Source organism: Montipora capricornis, chromosome 6 (genome assembly GCF_036669925.1).
Source record: "Montipora capricornis isolate CH-2021 chromosome 6, ASM3666992v2, whole genome shotgun sequence".
Classification (NCBI taxonomy): Eukaryota; Metazoa; Cnidaria; class Anthozoa; order Scleractinia; family Acroporidae; genus Montipora; species Montipora capricornis.
Genome location: NC_090888.1, coordinates 19,295,486 through 19,307,985, shown reverse-complemented (window position 1 = coordinate 19,307,985; position 12,500 = coordinate 19,295,486). Strand labels below are relative to the sequence as shown.

Here is a 12,500-nt window from a genome sequence, read left to right as displayed (position 1 = left end):
CTTGATGTGTGGGGTAGGGTCGGTGAGGTGACCCCACTTCATTTGGTCCTTCCCCTCACAGTTTAGTTCCGAGCAAAGTCTTCGCTGAAGCCGCTGCCTACATAATGTGTTATCTGCTTATTGAAGCGGGCTATTTTATTGGTATCGCAAAGTCACAGTGGGTTGCGTCCACAGTAGTTCGCTTTCTTGGTTTTTTGTGCGATTCCTCGCGTCAAGCATTTCTGCTGCCAGACGATAAGAGGCTCAAGTTTAGTAGCTTGAGAGAACAGATGTTGGCTTCCCGCAGTATTGGCCTTAAAATGCTCCAGAGATTTGCGGGAAAAGTGGTTTCATTCAGTCTGGCGGTCCCTGGATGCAAGCTTTATATCCGCGAGACGTTTAAAGCGATTTCTCAGCTCAGTCGAACTTCGAGGCTCTGATTGTTGACCGGTTGCTTTTGGGCAGGAAAGGCTCCAGCTCGGTGCTTCTTTTCCCTTCTCGACATTCTTCACAATGGCTCCCGCGTGACCTACAATGGGACCTTTGGGCTTTTCGATGTGTCTGCCAGTGACTTGACAGCTGTTGCTTATTTATTCGTTGCCAGGTTGCAAGAATTTGGAAAGCCGCCCGTCGCTGTTCTGCGTGTTTGTATCCAAATGACATTGACGCCAATTTTTGTCAGGGCTGCGGTTCGCAGACTAGCCTTGTGAAGGTGGGGAAGCCTAATAAACGTATAGATCATGTGGGGATATCCAGACGTTTCCAGGAGAAGACAGGAGAGACAGGTAGAACTGTAGTTCATACTCAGTCGTGTCTACGTGTTAGTTGTAAATGCCCCTCGCGTTTGGCCGCCGGCTCGGTAGACCCGTTGCTAGGGAAGCTCAGGGCCATTTTCAACAATATTGGCCGTTCACGCGATTCTAACCCTGTAGCGCACCCTCTTGTTAGGGAGTATCTTAAGTTTATACGGGAGGAACAGGCCGCTAGAGCTATTTTACCTTCCCAGGCAGTCCAGTTGTTTTTTGCTATTCTCACTGCATAATTAATTAGCTCATTGCAAAACACGCCGTTATGCCATCACATTCCCCCGTTTTCGCCCGTGCTATAGCGTCAGTAATGCTTTGCGCCATTTCGAGTTTAAATTTGGTCTCTCCGCTTGAAGCGTGGTCTTTTCGTCTTGTACTCCACAAAGACAGCCGTCTTTTGCAACCCACCCGCCTCCCCTGGTGGAGGTTGACCAAGCCCCTACATGCTCTTATCCTCGTTGCATGCCTACTGCCTCATCAGTCGCGGACTCTTCCCATAACTTAATCTTATGCGATGAGGTAATGAGTATGCAGTGAGGATATGGTACTAAATCTTGAATGGGAGATTACTGTAAGGCAGCTATTCATAGAGAAGATTACAGCTTCGACGGCGGCGACGAGAAAAAAAAACTCACAGCCAACTAGCTTGCCGCGTTGGAATAAAGCGCAAGATACCTTAAATACCCCAAAAAATACACGTGGCGCAAGGTGCAACACTAGGTAAGGCTTCCCCATGAGACCAAGAGTTCAGGCGTGACACAAGCTCCCGTTTTATGGAAAAAATAAGCGTGAAAATAGTGACCTTCAGTTCGTACGCAATTTCATGAAAACTGTGACCTCCTGAAGAATTAGGGATGACATAACTACGATTATGCGTTTCTGTTCGCTGATACCATCATGGATTATGGGATAAGTTGGAATAGGTGTTAAACACGAAGGCGCGCTATATAAGGAAGTCTTCCCTGGGAAGATCGAGGCTCATTTGTCAGTCACCGTTGACGTGCGCGGGACTATAAAACGTGTGGTGCCTTAGGCTCTGTGATAATTTCTTCAATAAAAAAGCCCCTTATGGCAATGTGTCCGTCAAATGCCATAAATTGTTATCTGTCGTTCTTTTTTCAAATTCCCCAAATTCGCTCTAGAAATATCTTTTCGGGCTTCCGACTCTGTGTTGCTGTTTGTTGATCACCATCTTGGATAATTAATCAGTCGTGCTTGAATGAATTCGAACAAAAGCAGTGCGTGAAGCGCCCCCTTTTATAGTGAATCTTCGTGTTTAAGCTTTACGTAAAAATTAAGCGAATAAACTATTTTCATAATGGCCAATAGATCTGCTTTTTAAAAGGCCTAGTCCACACGTATTCGGATATTTTTGAATCCGCAATTTTTTTTCTGTGGATTAACAATTTTTCGCGTCCAAATGTAACGTATTCAAATCGAATTTGCCCGTCCACACATATCCAGGTTAAGCCTACTCTGGGACCTTAAATCGCCTTCAGTCGCCTTAAGTCGCCCTATGCCACCTTAATTCCACAAACACATTACACCTTACAGTTAGCCTAAAACAACTGAGAATGAGTCAATAAAGTACTGGCAGATCAAGGGAGGCATCTTAATGTAATCACTTCTTGGCTTATTTCCAAAAAAAGAATAATGGGTGGGGCAGGGAGTTTCCCCCTGATACCCTTTTGAAAGGTGCTGATGAGCCTAGCGAACTCCTGAACACATAGGAGAGACCAGAACACACAAGAGGACAATGCAGTAGAGATACATGTAAGTTCTTGCAGGAATCATATAAGTCCTGATTAAATATCTGCGACAAGCTTTTTTTCCTACCTTTGCCTTGCAACATGGAGACACCACAAGAAAGATTCTAGTCTTCACGTATTTTATTTTTGGCAAAATCTTATGCCATTTTCTTGTTACAAAAACAAGTATTAAACATGAAAGCCCATAAAAAAAGTTCAGTCCTATGCTATTGATTCCTCACCTTTGTGAGGAGCAGCGATATGATGCCTCAAAATATTTTTGCAATTTTAAATAACAAATATAACGGATGGAATAATAATAATAATAATAATAATAATAATAATTGGCAGTGCTAATCACTCTTTACTTACAGTATTGAGGACTGAATTGCGAATTTCGATTTTGATGAGGGAGGAAAACCGGACTACCCTGGAGAAAAACCCTAGAGTCAGGTTGAGATCGATTGAAACTCAGCCCACATGCAGGCCTGCAAATTTAGGATCAAAAACAAGAATTGAAATTATTTACTTTAGATGTAATACTAATGTAAGTTTAACTTTAACTAAAGAAAGAAAATGTCTATTGTAAGGTTGAGAAGTCTTACTCCAAGTATTTGACGCAACTTTGTTCCATGTAGGGTGCTGTGGACCAGAATAGCCTAGGAGAGGGACAACTCTGATTCCAAGCACGGGTGGATGGAGCTCGTTAGCCTTGGAGGGCAGTCCGTCTAGGAGAAGGAAAACTCCAATCTCAAAGCAACTGGTCCTCCAGGCTGGGGATTGGACATAGGGCTAGCATCCCTATTCCGGAAAAGACACCCATGTTACGGAAACCGCAGCAGAGAAAATATCTTTGTTGCTGCCCTACATGCCAGCCGGCATAACGGGCATGAGTGAGTATCTGTTATTCCGCCACACAAAATTCCAAATCTTGATCACATATTTTGTCACCAAATGTATGCACGATGCGTATAATAACGGTCAATAACACTGCACATCCACTAAACTCCACAACTCCAAGGAAACCTGCACGTGTAGGGCAAGTGTTACATTTACGTGCTGGGTGTACATTTTTTCATATCTGATGCAGGAATAAAAAGGGCAACCGTGCCACAAAAGCTCACAATACTCTTCCTTTAAAACTGCATTATGCTGATTGATCGCAATTGGGTTTGCATGTACCGCTGAAGGGAAGGGACCCTTATTCTGAAAATGTTATGGTCACGTGGCTTGACTCAAGCTTACGCGAGTGTGCACAGAGAGACATAGACACTTGCTGGGAGAATCAAAACGGCGGACAAAAGCTTGTTAATGATCACGGATAGAGAAAGGGCTTATAAAGTGTTAACGACGACTAAGAAAAAGAAGTTTCATTGAGAAAGAACTTAGCATACGGTACTCGTTACTTTATATTGGAGTGTTGTGCCTAACTGAAGAAAGAGAAGAACATTCATTGGTTGGGTTTCCGAAAAGAAACAACCATTGTTTGATGCCATTGGAATGGTGAAAAATTACCAAACTTTCGTGCAAAAATTGATAGTGCAAGCTGCAGGAATCTCGTAGATAAGTTTGCTAAGATAATAATTATTTGCGCTCATTTGTGAAATAGTTTGAGCTTAAATAGTTTGACTTCCTTGTTGTTTATTTTTGTTTAAATTATGAATTTTCTATAACAGTCTTATTTAAATTACATGTCTTTCTTTTGATGAACAACTAAATACGCTTTGTAGCTATCAGAAAAACAAACTTGCGATACATTGTAACTTTAATCATATTCAACAGTTATTTGCCAAAGGCAAAGTGAGTTTACATCTGAGACGAATAATTGTTTGAGTATAACTTCAGAGCTGAACCGACAACAGTGATGATCGACATAGCGAATAATTGATAACCGACACAGTTTATTTTTGTTGTAAAGGTCACGAGTGCCTGCGGGAGCCGTGCCATTTTGTTTTGCCTTATATTCACCAGCTAGTGCGTGCGGTGAATATAAAATCATATTATTATTTCTGTAGGAAACCAGTCAACCAATGAGATTGCTGGAAACTCTTTGTTGATCTCCGAAATTCTGCTAATTTATTATGGTTGCTGTTATTCCAGCCCCACATTTATAGCTCTAGTGGCATTCAGACATAGGCATTTAACACTGTCATATAGCAATTAAAAATTGTGAAATAAATAGAGGATACTACATGGCCGCGCTGAGATACGAAATTTCTCTTCGAGTGTCGAAAGATATTTCACAAGTGAGCACAGCGAATGAGTGGAATATTTTTCAACACGATAAGAGAAATTTCGTATTTCCAAGCGGCCGTGTAATATCCTCTATTTATTTCACAATTTATTATATATTTCACATATTTATTATTTAAGCACCAATGAAATACTAAATAATTCCACGAAATGCATCGCAAGGCGCGATTTTCATATGTAACCATAGCAACAGTGATCTTTTCATGTGTGAAGATATGCTTTCGCATGAAAGCTCACTTGGTATTTCATTGGTGTTTATATAATAATAATAATAATAATAATAATAATAATAATAATAATAATAAGAAGAAGAAGAAGAAGAAGAAGAAGAAGAAGAAGAAGAAGAAGAAAAAGAAGAAGAAGAAGAATTTCACACCTCTTTTTTTTCTGAATTTGGAAAAGAAATATGGAGACTTTTGATCAGTTGATATTCTGTGAGTTAATTAGAATAAGCAATTTAATTTGTGTAAGGTTGCCTTAAATTAAGTCGCCTTATATTTTCGGCATTCTTTTCTTAAGTCGTCTTAAGTTACGGTGACTTAAGGTCCCAGAGTAGGCCTCAGGTTCGTTCTAATATCCAGGAATCCTCTGTGATTATAGTCAACAGAGCATGTGCCATCAGGTGTGGGGGTTGGCGACAGTTTTTTCAGCGGCCGTGCTAAATATTTACGCAGTAAAGACTGGATCTGAGTTTGTGACGAAATACTCGACTTCCAAACTTTCCACTCTGGAGAGCGGATATAAAGTGTCAGAATTGCATGCCCGAATTCACAGGATACGTGTGGACGGAAGGAAAATCCGCAAAAATAAGTTGCTGATTCAAAATTATCCGGATACGTATGGACGGAACTTTTTAATGAGAGAAATGGAAAAAAGCCTTTTAAGACTCGTAATACATTTACGAAGTATAAAAGCACGAGTACTTAACGAATTAGCTTGAATTATATAATTAAAGCAAAGAAATAAGTGACTGATGTCAAAACCCCAAGGTTAAAAGTCGTTCTTCTAAGACGTTTGATAAGACTTTAATACTGCAAGATTTCTTTGTTAAGAATGATTTTGTTTTGAAGGTACGGAAGGAATTTCCCGGTTTAATAGCGAATGAAATATTTCGAAATGCTTCAATGCTCTAGCGAATCGTTTGCCTTGTTTAAGCAGGACTCTAAGCTGCACTGCACGACCTAACACATCGGTACATGCCTCCACAGACGAGCAAGTGGTTATCGACAGCTTCTTAGCTGTCGATAAACGTTATATTCATGTATTACAAAACATCACATGCGTGAATCGAGTTAAGCATTATTTAAGCCCGTTACACAAGAGGAAGTTTGAAGTTTTCCGTGACAAGTGTCTTTGTTCAAAAACTAGCATGCTAGCTTTTGAACAAGGGCACTTGTCAAGGAAAAAATTTACTAGTCAGGGACGATATTTGCTGGTTTAAATTACTTGTCAAGTGCACTTCTCAAGGAAAACTTGACATATTTTTTATTTACACTACCAAGGAAAACTTGTCAAGGAAAAAAATGTCAAGGAAAACTTGCAAGTGTGTAAAGTCGGCAAGGTTTCCTTGACAAGTGGGGTTGTCAAGGAAAACTTGCTAGTGTAAATGAGGCTTTATAAAGCTTACAAATAGAGAAAAAATTCAAGCAGTCGACAACAAAGCCAGTTAAGTAGTTGTCGATGACAAATGCGGTCGTTTTGTTATCGACAATTTCCATTCTCCTGTCTGTCAACAAGTTATTGATTACGGAAAGTCCATTTAACATCAACGCAAAAGTCAGCGGCTCTTCATTCTGCCCGATATAAACATGCGCATTGCAATTAAGTTACTAGGCTCCTGAAAAACGGCTCCTAAATTTTTCGCAAGTGGAAAGGCATTTTCTAACAATGACAGTTGTCGATTCAATTAACTTCTCGACTGGAAATAGTCGTCGATAACAACTTGACTCGCCTCTAGAGGCCCTATACACACGTGAAAATCTTAGGATAAAAGACGATCAGGTCATTTCCTCAATGCTTTCGCTTGATTGCACGTATATTGTAACGAGCAGGAAACTGTACAATGGCTCCCTTCATCTGAAGCTGATAGCCTTCCTCTGCATCAAAGGTGAAGTGCTGAAACAAAAGCGAGGTGAAAAGGAAGAGCTCAATTTTGGCCAGGGCTTCTCCAGCACAGACACGGCGCCCACCACCAAAGGGAAAGAAGTTATCAGGGTTTGCCACTAGCTTTCCATTCTCATCAATATGGCGGTAGGGTTGAATATGGTTGGATTTTCCCAGCATTTAGGATCCATGTGAACCGCCTCTGTGTTGGGAAACACGATAGTGCCCTTAGGAACACGGTACCCACGAAGCGTTGTATTTTCAATGGTTACATGAGGTACAGCTAATGGAACTATGTTACCAACCCTTAGTGACTCCAGGATCGTTGCTTGGACAAGGGGGAGATCGGGTCGGTCATCTAATGTCGGTCGTCTGTCGCCAAGTACGTCATCTAATTCGCGCTGAATGTCTTCTTGGTATTTCGGGTGCGTTACCATAAATGCCACCACGAATCTCAATGCTGTGCTCGTGGTTTCATAACCGGCAACAAACATGTCATGAATGGTTGTAACGAAGCGATCTTCGGAAAAAAGATCGGCCTTTTCCTCCTCCGATTTGCACTCTGCTTCAAAGTCGCGTTGGGCACAAAGCATAGCTGAAGTGAAATCTTCAACTGGTTCTGTGGGATCAAAATTTTCTTTCGTTTGCTTTAATCGTTTTCGAATTATTTTGTGTATTTCCCGAACGGGTTCCATCCAGCGTTCGTAGATCCTTGTTGGCAAATAACGCACCCAGGGGAAAAAATCCAAAATTAAAACTTTTTGAAAAGCATCGACATTTGCTACGAAGGCCGCGTTTAGCTTCAACATCCTGTCCAAGTCTGGACTTTGAGTATCAGAGCCACCTTTGAATGTAATACCGCAAATGATATTAGCCACAGCTTTCATCAGGTGATCAGCGGGATCGAAAAGCTCTCCTCTTTGGTCTTCCATGAATCGTATCAGTTTTTCTGCTTGGCATGTCACTCGGCTTTCTATTAGAGGAATGTTGGAAAGGTACTGGCGCAGTGCAGTCATGAAAAGTTTACGGTAAAACTTCCACGCAGGACCATACTCAGCAAAAACAAGGTCCTTGCAACCTAGGATGAAAAAAAACATATTACACATTGACAAAGGCAAGGGCGCGGGCACACCTCTAATTCTCAAACAGCCGGAGCTTTTTCCGATTTAAAATGTCGTGAACCGACTGACAGTACTACTCCTCCCCCTTCCCCCTCCTCCACCCTGGAAGGGATGCTAGTGTATCTGAGGGTTACCCTCAGCAGTATGCCGCCAGTGTCAAATAATACACCTGGGTGCAGAGAGACAGTGTGGAGCAAAGTTCTTTCTCAGCAACAGCAGACTGTGACAAACCTAATCTTAAAACCCTTAAATATTATTGCGAAGGCAAGTAACGCATTTTATTTAGTTGAGAATATGGTGTCACCCAACTGTAACATCAGCATTTGTATAGGAAAACGCGTAATCTAATCGCAAAAATCCGAAATCAATAAGTGCGAGTTATGTTTGACGAAATTCTCAAAATTGTTGTACACTGGTCACCCTTTTCGTGATGGATTCTTAAATTAGGAAAGATTTATAGCTGCGTGCTGCGTGCTGTTATGAAAAATTTAATTACTGTTTGAATGAATCTTTTATTCACCGAGTCCTTTTACGGGAACACATGAGCCCAACAAACTGACCTGCTCGCAACTGGGTGCATGGCTTAACAGCTCAGTTGGTAGAGCATTGCACAGGCATCAAAGAGATCATGGGTTCGAATCTTACATATCCAGATAAGTGCGAAGATCTCTCTCTCTCTCTCTCTCTCTTTTTGTCTAAAAGGAACTCAGTAAATCTATTTCGTTTTACTCTAAAACCAATTAGCAAGTTAACATGAAAAACCGTGCAAAAATAAAATTTTCTGGAGCGTATCTAAAGGTACTGTCCCGACTGGAGAAACCGAAATTCGCTACGTATATGTTATTCACCGGCCGGGGAAGTCCGTATCGAGAAAAGCTGTGCCCCAGGTCTCGAGTACGGCCCGAGGCCGCAGGCCGAGGGCCGTACTCGAGACAGAGTCCTTATTTTCCCAATACGGACCGACCAAGGCTGGTGAATAACATTTTTATTCATTTCTAAATTATATTTTTAGAAGGTAGGACAAACTATTTCTTCGTTCGTTCGTTCGTTCGTTCGTTCGTTCTTCTTCTTCGTTTGGGTAATAAAATTCGCTTTCACTGTGATAGCTTTCGTCAGAATCCTTTGTTTTTTTTTTTTTTTTGAGAAAGTTGAATAATAACACTGCTCTATTGCAAAAAACAATTAAGACAGATTGAAACTTCACTCTGCACTCAGCGTAGTTGGTTACCATGACCGTGAGAGATAGGAGGAGATAGGAGATACTGCCCGCTCCCGGAACCAATCAGATTGCAGGATTCTCAGGATACCGCCCGCTCACGATCAAAGAAATAAATAAAGAGATTATTTTATTTTTTTACTTTTTTTTTACAACCTACCTAAGAACAAGTCGTAGTAAGCACGCGTTCGTGGTCTTCCAGCGTATGCAACAGATTTAACTAGTAGCACCTCTTTGACAGCCTCAGGCGTTGAAACCATCAGGAACTTGAAGCTTCCAAGTTTCAAAGAAAAATCGCCGCCGTAGTATTTGCTCAGACTACAAAATAAGATAATTTGAGTAATCGAGAGATTTCCACAAAATGAAGTTATTGGTCTGAAATAATAAAAAGACTTCTTTCTCACACACTGAAGAGTGACAGGGCGGAAACAAAATAGAAAATTGCTTGTTAGGTACTGGTAGCATTAGACCTCTTAGCTTGTAAGTTTTGTTTTCCCATTTCAACCCCTGTGTTTGCATTGTATACGTTATTTGCAACGTTTTTATTCACTGACAGAAATCATCCGAACTTCCAGCACGTGAATAAGCCATAGCGGATCAGTCTACTGTCGTGATTAATTAATGTTGTGTATCATTTATTGTTTTGGTTATGAAGAATAAGGGAGAGGGTGGGTGCTTAAAAGAAGGGGCAGGGGGGGAGGGGCTAACTAGCTTTTATGCTCTGAATGGGGGGGGGGGGGGGGGTTGGGGGGCAAAAAAGAATGCGTTCTCCTTCGCCGAACGCAACAAACCGTAAACCAATATTCTAACTATAAGCTCGAAAGATTGACATTATAGTTTAAACACAATATGAAGACAATATGAAACTTGTGGGATACGTGTTTTGCACCGCTTGGCTGATTACAAATTACACAAGAGTATTTACGCTATCCATATGAATATAAGCGTTCAAGGAGTTACTTATAGAAGTCATGCTTCAATGAAAGCAAAATTAAGATTTTGGAACTTATGCAAGTAGGTCGCACCCAGTTGCTTGAAAGCCTTTTAACGCTATTTGGTGTTTTTATATTCTTGTTTTAACATCCCTTTAGAAACTAAGGGTAAAAAAGAAGAGGAATAGCTTTATCGCACCATCAACAAACAGGTCCCATCAATACTGCACTGTACATGTTGTGATAATCATTAGAACGTTTTTTTTTTTTTTGGACGGACCACAGTTTCCTTGTGGAAACGTTTCGGTTAAGTAAACGCCGACGAGCTAACGAGACAACTTTGTAAAACGTCTATTCAACCTCTTGGACCTAACTCACCTTTCGAAGGTTTCGGCCATCTTGTCAACTTTCGTTTTAAGAGATAAGATGTTGCCCACAATGGGCAGGCAAGTCAGACGTGGCCCCCGCGGCATGTCTCTGAATTCGTACAACACTTTCACATAATGCAGAAGGAAGAAAAGTAGCAATACCAAAATGATATTTCCAAGGCTGAGTAAATTGCATATTGCATTTAGCAGAAGCAAAGCCATCGTCCACTGTGCACCGAAACGGACTGATAACAAAATTAGTGATGCAATGTGCCCACTATATGTTCTCCATTACGCAAATGCTGAGTCACAGTGTTACGCAGCATTGCTTTCCACGCACGATCAGTTTGCCAATTCGCAAACCTGCAAGAGCTCGCGCGGTAAAATCTAATTGGACGCAAAATCAAAACTCGCATTTAAAAAAAATAGTTTTCAAAGAATTGCAGGCTTATTCGCAGGTTTGGCCAGCGATTTTGTTCGCCTCAATTTTGTGCCACCCGCCGAAAGTCATATACTCCCCTGAAAGCGGTCACATCTAACAAAATGTGATACCTTTCCCCAGGATTTGTGGTTTGGGTTAAACGATACCGTCAATTATAGACCGCAGCTTGGAATGCGTGAGGAATAATTTTCTCTTGTTGTGAATAGAATACAATTGAGGTCCCAGGCAACTTGTAAGACTACACCAGCAATATATGGTGAGCGGAAGTCTACACCGAGCCTACACTCTGTCCTTTGTTTAGCCACTTTTAGCCCAAAAGTCACACATTTAATTCTTGACTGACCGTGTCACGAGTACCGTACAGTATCGATCGCGTTGTTGTTGCGGTTTCTCTTCCGACAATAACTAACCCAATAAATAATTCTTTTTCCTCAAATACATTCGCACAGGCTGGAAATCTGCTGAGGTATTCTTATCTTATCCCCAATTCTGACAATCATGAAGACCCTCACCTGCTAATACTCGTCCTATTTCTCTGTTGCCTATGATATCCAAGGTTTGAAAAAGGTCAGCGCATTCGCATTTCGTCGATTTCCTGGACTCCGATTGACATAATATCTTTGTTGCAAAGCGGAAACAGGAAGCACTTTTCCACCGAGACAAGCCTTGCTCTACTATGCAGACGGAGCTCCTAAAGGATAGGGATGGTCACAGAAGATGTCTACTCACTGGCAACCCAAAGGCCTTTGATTGCATCCGACATGACCTGGTTGCTATTAAAACTCCACAAAGCGGGGCTTGTCCAGATGGTGCACAAGCTTGGTTCAAGAGCTACCTATCCCAAAAAAACCAAGTGGTTAGAATCGAGAATTGCTCTATTCTCAACCTCGTTTCCTTGTCAGTTAGCGTCACCCAGGGTTCGATATTGAGGAACCCGTGCCTGTGAAAAAAAAAAATTCGCCGCTCTATGTAAACGACGTGAAAACGGTGGCCAACCCTGGGCCCGAGTATTGGGGTACGTGGATGACACTAAGATGTTCACTCGCGGTTTCCTCCGATTCAACTTTTTGACGCAGTGGTGAGCTGTAAACAAGGATCTCGCCGTGACATTACAAGATAGTTGTTGCATAATTCGCTATTCGGTAGACCCGGACAAGACAACGAAGCTCCTTTTTTCTCGGCGTCCCACAATTGTTAAGAAGTCTTCCACCTTTGCCAACAAATGTTATGCCTTCTAGCACAGGAGACTAAAGCCAATACTATTTACTAGAGACTAGGAGTAACGATCGACCCAAATCTGCGATTATAACAAACACATCACTGAGTTTGTAGCTTCTACCTGTATCTTAAGTTAATCCTCATGAAATAGAATCTAAGCACCTACTTGACCTGTGGACCGAAGAGACCCTCATTTCATTAGTTGACGACTTTTTGTCTTCCACTAAGTTGTTTTCTAGTACTGTTCCCACTGTTTGGAGTAATGCTTCCAAGCAGACACTTGAACAAGCTCCAGTCAGTCAGGCACTTTGTCT

General features: G+C 41.5%; 1 long non-coding RNA gene and 1 pseudogene across 1 annotated transcript; one reads left to right on the top strand and one right to left on the bottom strand.

Annotated features, from left to right (window-relative positions):
* The first annotated feature begins 598 nt into the window (after positions 1–598).
* Positions 599–6,920, top strand: LOC138051724 (uncharacterized). The gene is made up of 2 exons (XR_011132893.1): positions 599–764; positions 3,172–6,920. It is a non-coding gene; the product is annotated as an uncharacterized lncRNA (long non-coding RNA).
* LOC138051723 (steroid 17-alpha-hydroxylase/17,20 lyase-like) lies at positions 5,844–10,754 on the bottom strand (annotated as a pseudogene).
* Positions 10,755–12,500: the final 1,746 nt, after the last annotated feature.